This window comes from Triturus cristatus, chromosome 7 (assembly GCF_964204655.1).
Source record: "Triturus cristatus chromosome 7, aTriCri1.1, whole genome shotgun sequence".
Classification (NCBI taxonomy): domain Eukaryota; kingdom Metazoa; phylum Chordata; class Amphibia; order Caudata; family Salamandridae; genus Triturus; species Triturus cristatus.
This window is the reverse complement of record NC_140590.1, coordinates 546,529,838-546,544,531: the sequence shown is the minus strand read 5'-3', so window position 1 is coordinate 546,544,531 and position 14,694 is coordinate 546,529,838. Positions and strand designations below refer to the sequence as shown.

At 41.1% G+C, this 14,694-nt stretch overlaps 1 long non-coding RNA gene across 1 annotated transcript; it reads left to right on the top strand.

Annotated features, from left to right (window-relative positions):
* The first annotated feature begins 10,700 nt into the window (after positions 1–10,700).
* On the top strand, positions 10,701–13,376 carry LOC146810076 (uncharacterized). Its single transcript, XR_014965629.1, has 3 exons — positions 10,701–10,766; positions 11,035–11,142; positions 12,826–13,376. It is a non-coding gene; the product is annotated as an uncharacterized LOC146810076 (long non-coding RNA).
* Positions 13,377–14,694: the final 1,318 nt, after the last annotated feature.

Genomic DNA, 14,694 nt, shown 5'->3' with positions numbered 1-14,694 from the left:
GTAATCCGAGGATTTATTTTCCCCTTTGACTTGCATTGAAGTGAAGGCAATATTAGGTTGTAGTTTGCTTGTGATAGAGCGCCATGTTGTTCTAAAATTGTAGGGGTGCCTCATAATCACAGGTAGTCCGCACCCATATATTTAGAGATAAAGTATTAACGTGTGGTTTTTAGAAATGTAGTACTAAAGCAGCATATGATAGTGTGAATAGAAATGTAATCATGTCAATTATGAAGATCAATGTAGTGTTTAATTGAAAAAGTATTTTAGATGATACATTATGAATTAGTTCACGTATAAGGTGATGCATTAGGTTTAAACGTGCACCATATTAAAGTCTGCACGTGTAGTTTTGCTTGTTCATGTATGAAGTATAATGTAATCAATGCTTATAATGTGGTTTTGGAATTGTGTGTTTAAATGTGTAAAGGCCTGATCGCATATACGTTTAAGAGAAAGGCCTATTCGATTCTTATGTTAGCTGAATTTTGTAGACCGAAAGGTGTTCACACCGGCAGTTTTCACATCGCACGGCGTTTCAATGCCGATGCCGTGAAACCTATTGTGAAGTGTATTACCTCGCAAACTGTGAAAGCGCACGCCATTACAATGCTTAATGTAAGCACATCGGTGTTCGCCGTTTCAGCGTGCAAAATCTTTAAGTTATAATCAAAGACTGCTTAAAAAACTGCTCAAAATGATTGCTTACTCATTGAAACCTATGGCCTTTACAGATTTCACTTGTTTTGTCAATTACAATGCATTATAAATGTGGCTTCTCCATTAGGAAGACAATTTGCAGGCGAGGTGGGGCCTAGAGGCGAGTGATTGGCTATAGGGAGCCGCCTTGAAGAGAATGGACTTCAAGGCCCACTTGAAGGATTGTAGACTGAAGCCCTCTGGAAACAGGCAATAATTTTACTCCGCTTTATGTTACTCCATTTTCTGGAGGATGGAAAGTGATCTGTCCTTGCTGGGATTCGAGTTCTTGGCCACATGATAACTGCACGTGTCAGCGGTGAGCATTTAACTCATAGGAGCCATCTTGTCGTCTCAACCCCAGAACACTTGTCACAGGCTCTGAAATAAGATTTACGATGTACACTAAAATACTACGTTTTTATCTAGCGCCACGTTCTAGAATGATGGCCTCTGTGCGCTACATAACCAGGAGAAATATAGGAACAGGCGAATAAACAAGGCAGTAAATAAGGCCTTCTCCATTCGCCGGCCCATGACATCACCGAAGCGGATGAACACAAGTGAACGGGGCACTTTGGTTCACCAGTGAGATGTGCATAACATGCTATAGGCAGCTCGGTCCATATTTACACAATAAATGTCCGCACGAGTTCAACATGTGTTGTTTTTAACTCATTCGGGGTGGAGTGAGGGCGGGGTCTTCTGGTCATCGTTTCCTCAGTGGTGGGGAGTCGTCGGCTCCACATTTTTGTGGGCTCACTAATTCGTAGAGTAGTACAACATTTGTAGTGCATCTTCACCGTTGACGGGTCTCGTGGCGCTCTTGACAAGTGACGGATATTTATTGTTACCCACCTCAATACTAATTGTCGTATCGACTTTAAAGAGTGAAAAGCTGGGCGGACCTGAGTTGGACCCTTTGACCAAGGAGTCAGACACTGCTCCCTGCAGCCGGTGCGCTAGCCCACTGAGCTACAACAAGGCCTACAGGTGGTAGAGAAACACATTTCGCATTTGAAGGCTCTGGCTGAGCTCAGGATTTCTTTCGCTTTATTATATCTCAAGTACATTAAACACACACGTTTGGGGGCCCTCAGATCAGGCGCGCAACACCCATTGGACTCGCCCCCCCCGTCGTGTGTGTCAGCCCGGGATGAGACAGCTGTAGTGTCCTCCGACGCGAGGTACCGGTGCAGTCTACCCGCGTCGGAGGTGTTGCGCTAGCGCTGGTGTGTGACGTCACGCGCTGACAATAAATAAAGGGGCGTGGCCCGCGAAAGGCAGTCGGGACCACGCAGAGACGATAACGAGTGTCCCGGGGCATTTATTACGGCCGCAGCGCTTATTCCATGTGCGCGAGCGGTCTAGTGATTATTACAACAGCTTCCCGGGCAGACACACAGCCGCACCCGAGCCCTTCACAGGTCTTTAAAAGACCATTCGCATGTTAATGAGGCCTCGCTGTTGTTTCACCCCTTCTGAGAGCCCCTGCAGCTCCACTCTGCCTTTGCTTAAAGATTCAGCCCCAGTCCCCCGAAATCAGCTCCACTCTGCCTATTGCTTAAAGATTCAGCCCCCCCCCGAAATTTTTTCTTGGCCCCCCCGAAATTTGGCTCTAGTTGCGCCTCTGCCTCAGATCACCTCTCATGAACAAAAATAATACACAGTTATTCCAGTACGGCGGTGTTTTCACAATGAAAGCAGACACACAATGGGGAAAAATACAATAAATCAGTCCAAGCAATCTATCAATTCTCAGCCAAAAACAAGACTTCCGTGAAAGCAGACACACAATGCGGAAAAATACAATAAATCAGTCCAAGCAATCTCTCTATTCTCAGCCAAAAAAAGACTTTTATAAGCCTGCTTTAGCACGAGTATGTTTGAAAATGTGTCCTTTTAGCCACTTCCTGCTAGAAAGCAGAGCAGACAGGCTGCATTCCATTTAAACAACCTTTTCAATTATTTTGGCTCCAGAACAACCAGCTCTCCCTGAATTGCCATCTTTATTATACACAAAGTCTAGCTTCTATGCCCCGCCCATATGAAAAGTGACACGCCCCTTTGCAGCTCACGTATACACACGCACACCTGCGTAAATGCTACTCACTAGATTGCACTGGTGCAAAGTGACAAAAAGCCGTACGTACCAATGCAAAGTCGTGAAAAACTATTTACCTTCCACAGAATTTTTGTTTGGTGGTGGAAAGTTGTTCACTAGTAATCGAACTGGCGTTTTGCACTTTGCGTAACTGTGTGTCAAGGTTTATTCCACGGATGGTGAAAGTGCTTTTCTATGCAACCACCTGTGGTTTTTTCTGTAAAGCCTTGCCCCCCAAGATTCTAAACAGGACTTTGCACCAAGAAATACACCTCCTATTTACAATTCTAACATGACAACGCGTGTGGCTTACTTCGCAAACGTCACTGTATTTACACAATTATAGTCATCTGTGCGCGCAACGATGTGCTTACTACAGTATTTACAATTCTAACATGACTACGCGTGTGGCTTACTTCGCGGGCACATCACAACCACGTTTACATCATAAAGTTGCGTTGCTCTGCCTTACGTTGCTCTGCCTTACGATGTTAACGTTTAAGCGTTGCTGTGCCTTACGATGTAAACGTGAAAGCGATGTTCTAATTGCGTTGTGATGTGCCCGCGAAGTAAGCACATCGTTGCGATGGGTGTTCGCCGTTTCTGTTGCAGGTGCAAGGACACATAGCTCGTTAGGAAGACTAACCCTTTGTTTTATGAGTTTAGGATGGTAGGAGAAGCAACCATGGGAGTACACTGGAATGCAGATATGATACTTTCAGAGGAAAAGTTGCCTGGGACCCAAGGTCATTCTAACAGCCTTTGGATGAAGGAAGAGTTTCAACGGAAAAATACAGAAGGAAGACCAGGCCGAAGAGGTGTGACGAGGGCGTGTTCTACTGTTTTTGTGATTTTGAATTAGGGACAGTGCCCGGAGGGTGAAGCAGTTGAGGACTAGAGGGGAAGCTAGAAGGAGCATCTCAGAACGAGCTCTATAGCTTTGGCTACTGATTTGAGCAAAGTGAGTGTACTTCTAAGGAAGTCTTCACTACTGACACCTTTTCTCTCTTGCCTGGGAATGATGCTAAGTAGGGATGTCACCTTAGAAATAGCGTAGGGACAGATTAATTACCTTTTCCTTTTAGGTTAATGACTACTAACATAGAGATTGAAGCAGTTATTGGTTTCCTGATGCCTCTGGAGTTAACTATTCTGCTTATTCTGTGTCGGATGAGACTCCTGCGTAGGATATTCTTTGTATTAGTGCCCATTTATTTTCTTAACCTCGTGATGAGGTGCTTGTATGTGCAACTATTTTTGTCTTTGTAATAAACCCCTAAATTTGAATTTGGAGTCAGTGATTTTTGTAATATAAGTTGACATTTTTTGGCTATTTTGAGAAATTGGATTTTCTTCCCTTCACACTATTCAGCAGGTAAAAAGGTTCAGTCGACCTGAGGATTCTTAGGGATGGTAAGATACGATAAGATAAGAATCCAGATTTATCACTTGTACATACATTAACTCTACTCAGATGGCACATCACAGTCGCATAACAAGTGCTGGATAATTCCTTCCTCATCAGAGAGACTGTTGAGCAAATTATGTTTTATTGGACAAGTGAGAGATTAAGGTTTAAGCACTGGGGATTCACCCATCAGTGAGGCATAAGGCCAGGTCGGGCCTTCCATAGAACTTCATTTTTTATTCCCAAAAATATGAAAAAATATATAACGTGACACAAATTATTAAAAATTAAAATGTACTTGACCATTAGTTGACCCTTTCATGAACATAATAAAATGCTGAGCAAGTTTATTTACAGAACAACTGAACAAGCCCCAAATGTGATGCTTTACTGTCCTTGCACTTAATGTTGTGTGAAGAATTTGCTCATGAAAAAAGTCAGAAGGAACAAAAATAATCTACATACAGGTTTGCTGAGCTATAAATTCTGATATAATTTGGATGTAATTAATAATACTTGGTTCACCAGTGCAAAAACGTGACCTACAGGCAGGAATGTGCCTGCTGCACAGATGTATACTCATGATCACAGCAGGTTCGAATCCCACTGGTTCACTTAGCTTTTTATCATACTGATCGTGATAAAATGAGTACCAGCAAGTTGAGTAAGAATAACGATCAGTTATCACGTTATGTGTCATTACTTTTTACTATGTGACAGGTCAGAACTAAAAAAGGCAGAAAACAATGTAAGCTCCAAACTAAAATTGACTACTGCAGTAGGGCACAATTTCATTAAAGCTCCGCAGTGAATCGATAGCGTAGCACGGATGCCATGGGCCTTTGCACAAGCAGGGAAAATGGCCACTTTGTCTACCATTGGGATAGTAAAATACAACATTGTTATGATTTAAGGGTCCCTTCAGGGTTCTAGGCCTCGGTGTCACTGCACATGCTGCAGCAATGGTAGCTAAGCTCCTGCAGTGAATGACAAAGTGTTTTTGCTTTTCTGAGAGCAGAACTAATATGTAAGAAGCTTACTGTGTCACTGGGAGTAGGGGGCAGACATAGTAGGCGCACAACGTGACATTCACTCTTCCCATTTGCCCAAGAACTCTCAGAAACAGAGCGTGTTGTTCATGGCATAGCCTTTTTATTCACGAAACAGGTAATTCACCAGTGACCAACACGAGAGTAACAGTATCCCTTTTGGATATAAAATTATCAAAGCATCACTCTTTAGCGGTATTAACATGACGAAGGATGCAAGGCAATTAGGCACGACATTACACTTGAACTTGAGCTTGGCCGTACACTTTAGTGGCCTTGGCCTGTCAAAGGCAGTAAAGAAGATATGCACCACATTACATTTGAACACTTGAACTTGGCCATACACCTCAGTCCATACGTTGTGGGTTAGGGCAGAAGAGTCCAGGACCACCAGCAGGCCAGTCCCCCCTTCCGCCTACCCTCTGCACACGTGGCTCCTACCCCCTTCTGGGGGCCATCCAGTTGCTGAACCGCCATTGTTGTGCTTGCCCTTTTGTTGTTAACTGTCACCGTTCCGCCCTCGCTCTCTTGCCGGGTGGGTGGGTGGTCGACGATGTGCCCCTGCAGCCTGCCGGAGGTTCAAGGGGACAAAGAGGCTGAAGATCGCAGGGCGCAGACTTAAATACCCCGATGACGTCACCTCATTCAGCCCCCTTTTCGGCCCTGGGGAAGGTCCAGTCCCGTGGCGCTACTAAGGGCGCCCCTCCTCTAGGTGCGGGGGCGCCTGTCAGGAGACCTGCTCAGCCAGCCAGACATGCACTCTGATCACTAAAGAGGTCAACCCCCAGGAAGATGACCCCTTATAAGACCACTTGGTCTTACTCCTCCCCTCCAGACGCCGAGGGCCATTAAATAGAGGGGTGACCGACCCGCACCCCTTACGGTGTCCATGTGTGTTCAGCTCACATCCTAGCAGGGAGCAATATTAGGATGCTGTCCCCTCTATGTCGCCCTGCGTGTGACGTAGCCAGCTGCAGATACAGAGGGTCATTCGGAGGAGGGTGGATAGTAATCGGCAGGAGCAACCGGCCACCGTGTGTGTGTGTGTGTGAGGGAGGCAAAGTAGGTGCTAGCTAATATGATGTTCTGCATAAGACACGTACTAGACGAAACACGTTAAAAAGGAGCTGCAGTTTCTTTCTTTCTGCCCCGTGGTGCAGGGATCCAGCGACAGTTTGACTCCCATGTGCATGGAAGTACAGGCTCCTTGAGAAAGCCTATGACACTCGGTGTATATAAGGACAGGCTACTTGTGATAGCCTGAGATGCAGTAAAGACAGGTTCCTTCATATAGCATAGCACCCGGTTTGCAAGTGATACCCTTCTTGAGACAGCCTGAGACCCATTGTGCATGTATGGACAGGCTCCTTGAGACAGCATGAGACCCAGGGTGCATGTAAGGACAGGCTCCTTGAGACAGCATGAGACCCAGGGTGTATGTAAGGACAGGCTGCTTGATATTGCCTGATTGAAGAGTATGTATGTTAGGACAGGCTCCTCGAGGTAGCCTGAGGCCCAGTGGGTATATAAGGAAAGCTTCAGCTTGTAAACGTTGCTGTGTTTCAGTTTTAAGTATCCAAAAGACTCCAGCAAAAACCAGGGATGTAATATAGAGAGTTCATAACATCAGATGTTCAGAGGCTGGCTTTGTCACACACTGTTCAAACAGCCTTCATCCAGCTTCTGCTTAGAAAGAGCCTTTGAGCTGAAATTAAATCACAGGGCTGTCCATGACTGGACACAGTCAGACCGGCCAGACATGGTCACTGAGAAGAGAGGGCACTTCCAGCAGGGGTATGGGCCTCTGATGCTGGATTTAATGCTGAACACCTTGCACAGCTGCTATGTTATGGGACATCCCAGCTAATATATGTGAAGAAGTAGGACTCTCAAATGTGGCGTAGTCTAAAAGGATTTATTGAAGTCCTCCAGTGCATAGAAATGTCCCGTTCACCACAGCTGCCGGCAGATAACTGACCTGCATCATTCACCACATTTCAGAAGTGGCGAGTGGTCAGGATGGAGACATGGAGCGCATATGGGTGGCAGCGTGAAACCCCCGGCCTTTCTGGGAACAATGACCGGGCTCTTTCCATAGTTTTAAGCTCGGTTCTCTCGGTACATGGGGCACTGTATGCCTCAATTGGACGGGGGTTGACACGGGCACACTGACAAGGGGGGGGTGGGGGTAGAGAGAGGGCGGGGTGGGGGTGTTAGGGAGAAAATGTTGAAGAACCGTTTCTCCTGACATGTCCTATGATGATTAGGTCTCTTGCAAGAGACTATTGTATGTAACGTTGATTTTTGGTTGCACTGGCTGGGAAAAATTCAATAAAATTCTTTAAAAAAAAAATCATTCACCAAATTTCAACATCCTTCATTACAGGTTCTACACTCTGTCCCCACATTAGAAAGGCAATAGCCCAAAGATTCTTGGGACCTGATGGCACAACTGCCACTCTGCTCAAATTCCGAATTCGATTATCACTTAATTTAACAGCATTGCGAAACCATGTGAGAGGTGTGGAGAATGTGGAAGGACCCACCTTTGGGGGCTCCCTCACTTTCACAGGATCCCCCACCTTCACTTTCATTTACAAAGCTATGTGTCTGACATCAAAATTGAGTTTTCTTTTTAGAACTTTCTCATCTTGAGTTACCATCCATTTGTCTGAGGCCAGAAGCTTGTCTACATCTTTGAACTTCATCTACCCGGGACACAGCGGGGTGATGGGTTTACGACCCCTAAACAATTAGAAAATAATCTTATTCATGATTGAATGGGGAGTAAGCCTGTACAGGTTCTCCCTTTCTACAAGCTATGACTTCCAGTCCCTGTTCTGTGCTTTTGTTATTTTTATTGACTCCTTCAAAACCCTATCAAACCTCTCCACCATCCTATTAATCACAGGATTGTAGAGAGAACACCTTTTATGTCTGATACTGTGCTCAGACAAAAACACCTCCATTTCCTTGGAAACCAATTGCACTCCATTGTAAGCCTGAAATGCATTCAGGCTTACATTCACCACTATGCAAGTCACTAAGAAACTCTATAACATTTCGTGCGTCGATTCTTTGTGTAATGCAAATCTTTGGCCACCTTGATTCAAGACTGAGACATAAAACTGTCCAGTTTTGCTGGTCACAGATCCTAAAATATCTAGAGCCACATCTTGCCAGACTCTCACAGGTTTCTCCCTCATGACCATTGGTTGAACCCTGTCCTTACACACCTTGTCACTAGAGACACACTCCAAACAATCCCGCGCTGCTCTCACTACCTAAACATCAATATCAGGCCACCAGAAGTAAAACCTGATTCTCTCTTTCATTTTCGAAAACCCTGTTGCCCTTTGGGATCGAATTCAATGATTTTATTCAATCTAGTGCCCCTCCAGAGAAGATCGTCCTTGACAGAAAGTTCATCACAAACGTTCTTGTATTTCTAGGCTTCCTTACACACATCATTCTTGCATCACCAACCACTCAAAATCTGCCTAATGACACCTTGTAACACCACATCTTTCACCTACAAATCTTTCCAAACGTCCTCACCAATTACCCTCTCATTGATTTCACACACACACTAAAATCCTCCCAAGTGCCAGGGATCCTCCATCGACGCAACAAGCAGTCGGCCACTTTGTTCTCAGTTCCAGGCATATACTTGACTGTGAAGTCATAATCCTGGATGTATGACGTTACAACGCATGCTATTACAACGCATACCTTTACAACGCATTTTTTACAACGCTCGTACTATTACAACGCATTACTTTACAACGAATTCTGTTACAACGCCAAACCTATTACAATACTGAAAAGTGCTGTTACAACGAAGTATATTACAACGCATACCATTACAACGCGATTTTTTTTATTAAATTAAAAGTACAATAAAATCTGGCACGGGATGCAGGGAAATTAGGGGTTTTAGGGTGGGGAAGTGTATTAAAACGTGGAGAAGAACTGTACGTAAATCGTCTGAAACGCATTACCAAATTAATACTCGGGTATTAAAATTAATACTCGAGTATTAAAATTAATACTCAAAATTCCCCAAAAAAATCCGTTTTCACACATTACTAAGCTTTTAAAATATAACGAAACAATAAATAACATAACAAACACATTTTTAACATGATTAGATCGCAAAGTAAGTAAACCAACTGAAACATAACACACATACACATAGGCGCCATTTTACCCATCTCACTTGTAAAACTTGTCCAATCACAGTTTCTATGTAAACAATACCAAAAGACATGTTCCAAAATGGATGCCAAAACGGAGCAAATGAATGAAAACAATATTTGTTAAAAAGCATTTTTAAATTATCATTTTCCACAGTAAAACAAAGCATTAAAAAAAACACATCGAACGCAGTTTTTTAAAAAATTAATAGTGACACACAGTAAAACTTATAAATACAAGTGAGACACCATTTTGCACTCAGTTGATTATCAACTAGCAGAGAGAGCAGACGTAATAAGCTGACCCTCTGTCACCTGCACTGCGACCTCCTCAGAGAGAGCACGGAATTCACAACAGAGCAAGTACTAGTAAGTTATTAATATATATGTAAACGATAGTTTTTAGAAAAATATATTTTCTTAAACCACAAAAAATATTTTTTCAATTAATAATAAAAACTTAAGAAATGAACTGTTTCCAATATATTATCAATAAAATAAAACTCAAAATTAAAACAAGTAATTTATTTTCCACAACCAGAAAATCGGAAGATTTTTACATTCCACAGCAGCTGAACCTATTTGGACATCCCCACCACGTAAACGACTGACAAACTCAATTGTTTAGGTAAATGTTATTTTTGTGGCATGGTTTTACTTGTAAAATTTATTTATAAAAATTTCATAAAGTCATGTATGCCAATGGTGTTTTTTTTTAATACTCAATCACACCGCATAAAAATCAAAATTTTCTTTTTATAACCAACGTTGACAAAGGAACAATTTTTTTTTTTTTTTTTCTCCAACAGTGAACATTTTTTCACAAAAACCTTTTAACCTCCAGCAAACATCAGGATAAAGGCACGATAACAAAATACCTACTAGAAAAGGTATGTTTTCTTTCCCATTTTATTATAACGATACATTAGAAATCCTTTCTTTTGCAATTATTCCTCCTGTATCGTACCTAATTTGAAAACTAATGGATAGTTTTGAGAAACAATATTCAATTTCTTCTGTAGGAAAGAGCACCATCAGTGATATTTTTGTGTAGGGTAGGGGTACATATCTATATTTCTACTACAGTAATGTGTTTTAATTAGGACAGTATCATGTAGTACTAGTTATATTGTATGTCTGTTTAATTTTAAAAAAACTCAAGTACTACATTTCTACCCACCGTTAATTATCTTTTTTTCGCCTTTTTTCCAGAACAGAAAAGATTTTTTTTCTCAAAACTAAAAATTTGAGCCAACAAAGAAAAACATCCTCTACCACCTCATCCACAAAAGCAAATTCTCAAAAACAAGGTATTTTTTTACAGCACGGATTCTTTACCTTCAAAATATTTGACTAACTATCACATAGCTAAATTTCAAAGAAATAATCAATGTAATTATGATTACATTTTCAAATTTTAGATTTATATTTCATGTCTAAAGAATGTATTTTTCATTACGGAAATAGTTATGTGCAGCAACTTATATCACATGTTCTATTTTTTGTGGAATAATTTTACTAAACACATTTCTCAACATCGTTCTGTTTTCAAAGTTTTTTCTTTTTTCACTTTTCCAGACATTTATTTATCCATTCCCCAACAAATCACCTCAAAAGTGTCTACACAAACCGACTCAGCAATACCACTGAACAGGAGTCTGCCAGAAAACCAATTCGGAAAAAAAGGTAATTTAGACAAACATTGTAAGTTGCAACAATTTTTAAAATGTACCATGCTGTAGAGGTAACAATTTACTTTTCCAAAATCTGGAAGGTGCAGCAGTAGGGTAAGTGTTGGATAGTGTAGGGGTATTAATTTACTATTCTAACTCCAGGGGGTGCAACAGTAGGGTAAGTGTTGGATAGTGTAGGGGTATTAATTTACTATTCTAACTCCAGGAAGGTGCAGCAGTAGGGTAAGTGTTGGATAGTGTAGGGGTATTAATTTACTATTCTAACTCCAGGAAGATGCATCAGTAGGGAAAGTGTTGGATAGTGTAGGGGTAACAATTTACTATTCTAACTCCAGGAAGGTGCTGCAGTAGGGAAAGTTTTGGATAGTGTAGGGGTAAGAATTTACTATTCTAACTCCAGGAAGGTGCTGCAGTAGGGAAAGTTTTGGATAGTGTAGGGGTATTAATTTTCTATTCTAACTCCAGGAAGGTGCATCAGTAGGGTAAGTGTTGGATAGTGTAGGGGTATCAATTTTCTATTCTAACTCCAGGAAGGTGCATCAGTAGGGTAAGTGTTGGATAGTGTAGGGGTAACAATTTACTATTCTAACTCCAGGAAGGTGCATCAGTAGGGAAAGTGTGGGATAGTGTAGGGGTATCAATTTACTATTCTAACTCCAGGAAGGTGCATCAGTAGGGAAAGTGTTGGATAGTGTAGGGGTAACAATTTACTATTCTAACTCCAGGAAGGTGCATCAGTAGGGAAAGTGTTGGATAGTGTAGGGGTAACAATTTACTATTCTAACTCCAGGAAGGTGCATCAGTAGGGAAAGTGTGGGATAGTGTAGGGGTATCAATTTACTATTCTAACTCCAGGAAGGTGCTGCAGTAGGGAAAGTGTTGGATAGTGTAGGGGTATCAATTTTCTATTCTAACTCCAGGAAGGTGCATCAGTAGGGAAAGTGTTGGATAGTGTAGGGGTATCAATTTTCTATTCTAACTCCAGGAAGGTGCATCAGTAGGGTAAGTGTTGGATAGTGTAGGTGTAACAATTTACTATTCTAACTCCAGGAAGGTGCATCAGTAGGGAAAGTGTGGGATAGTGTAGGGGTATTAATTTACTATTCTAACTCCAGGGGGTGCAACAGTAGGGTAAGTGTTGGATAGTGTAGGGGTATTAATTTACTATTCTAACTCCAGGAAGGTGCAGCAGTAGGGTAAGTGTTGGATAGTGTAGGGGTATTAATTTACTATTCTAACTCCAGGAAGATGCATCAGTAGGGTAAGTGTTGGATAGTGTAGGTGTATTAATTTACTATTCTAACTCCATGAAGGTGCTGCAGTAGGGAAAGTGTGGGATAGTGTAGGGGTATTAATTTAATATTCTAACTCCATGAAGGAGCTGCAGTGGTGAAAGTGTTGGATAGTGTAGGGGTATTAATTTACTATTCTAACTCCAGGAAGGTGCATCAGTAGGGAAAGTGTTGGATAGTGTAGGGGTATCAATTTACTATTCTAACTCCAGGAAGGTGCAGCAGTAGGGTAAGTGTTGGATAGTGTAGGGGTAACAATGTGCTATTCTTACTCCATGAAGATGCATCAGTAGGCAAAATAAAGGATTGAGTACATGTTATGTTTTGTATACAAATATTAATAAATATCAAGCTAAATGTTTTATCTTTTCTCCTTTTTTCAGATAATGTCTAGCCTTGGAGCAGCCAACTTCGTTAAATCCAGGAAGGGCAAAAATCTGTTAAACCATGGTGGATACATATATAGTAAGGAAAGAATAAGTTTAACTAGAAATCATTGGAGGTGCGTGCAATACTACACTACCCATTGCAGTGGCAGAGCGGTTACTGTTGATAATTTGGTTGTGAAAACCACAGAACATAACCACTCTGCCTCTGCAATGGATGTAGAAATCAGAGAGACAATTAATGAGATGAAAGCTATTGCAAGCACCTCCAATGATTCTACAGGATCCATTTTAAGGGAGGTTGCACAGCATGTCCCCAGTCATGTTGCTAGCAACATGCCTATAATACCCAATTTGAGAAGAATTATTCAGAGACAAAAGCAGGCAAGTAATATTCAATTGTCTACACCACATACATTCTCTGACATTAGAATTCCTCATGATCTTTCTATTTCTTTTTCTGATGAACCTTTCCTTCTGCATGACAACGAAAACCCTCAGAAACGTATTTTAATTTTTAGTACCCCCCGTAACCTTGCTAAGTTAGAAAGTAGTGAAATTCGGATGATGGATGGGACGTTTAAAAGTACACCCCATCCTTTCACTCAAATTTACACTATACATGCTAAGATTAACAATAGTGTAATTCCCTTAGTGTATAGTTTGCTACCTGATAAGACTTCTGCAACATACACTGAACTTTTATCAGTGATTAAAAGCAAAACATCTGCAAGTCCTCGAAAAATAATAATCGATTTCGAATTGAGCATGATCAATGTGATCACCAAAACGTACACGGATACCCAAATTCAGGGATGTTTTTTCCATTTTTCGCAGGCATTTTGGCGTAAACTACAAAAAACATCCCTAGTTGCAGAATATTCTCGGGATAGCAAATTACAGTTTGAACTAAAAAAATTAACTGCACTTTGTTTTGTTCCTCCCGAAAGTGTGGACGAGTACTACACTGCAATTATAGAATCTGTTTATTATACGAGTAACGAGGAAAAATTGGCACCCATTCTAAATTATTTTGAGGACACATGGATTGGACACCTAAGCAGATCGGGTCGCAGGAGGAAGCCACGATTCCATGTGGAGTGGTGGAACTGCTACACGAGTTGTTTAGAGGGAGAGGCCAAAACAAACAATGCCATTGAGGGGTGGCATAACTCCTTCAATCATACAATTGGAAAACCACATCCGAACTTCTACTCATTTTTGGAAACTTTGAAGAAGGAGCAAAGTTTCCAAGAAATGAGATTAGCACAAACACTCGCAGGTAGTCTAAACCCACGAGTAACAGTCAAAACAAGGGAAATGTCTGAGAGACTATTGGCAATTCTACAACAGTTTTCGTTGTGTGTGGCTATAGACTACCTCGAAAATCTTTCTAACATTCTTTCTTTTTAAAACAATGAATTTGCTTACTTTCCTGCTTTGCTAAAAATTATAGTAATTACAATGATTCAATTGGCATACAAAGATTTTTTTTTAAAAATTTTTTTCAAATTAATAAGTCGGGTTTTTTCCATTTTTTCAAACAAATCTTCATTTCATCAAAACTAAACCAATGTTGAAAAATTTTTCTGTTCCATAGTATTCGAACCATTTATCATTATCGGTACGCCATTTTTCAAATTATCGAAAAAATCCAATTTAAATTCCGTCAAAACCAATCACCAAAACTCAATCCGAACTATAAAATAGAAATTAAACCATATTCCTTAATACACATTGCAGCTGAATTTCCATTTGTATTTCAAAATAAGATTTACAAAATATTAAAGTACGCACAATTTTTTTACCAAGAAATGAAGATCGACAGTACATCTTTATCTTCGGAAACAAAGAAATCAACTGTCT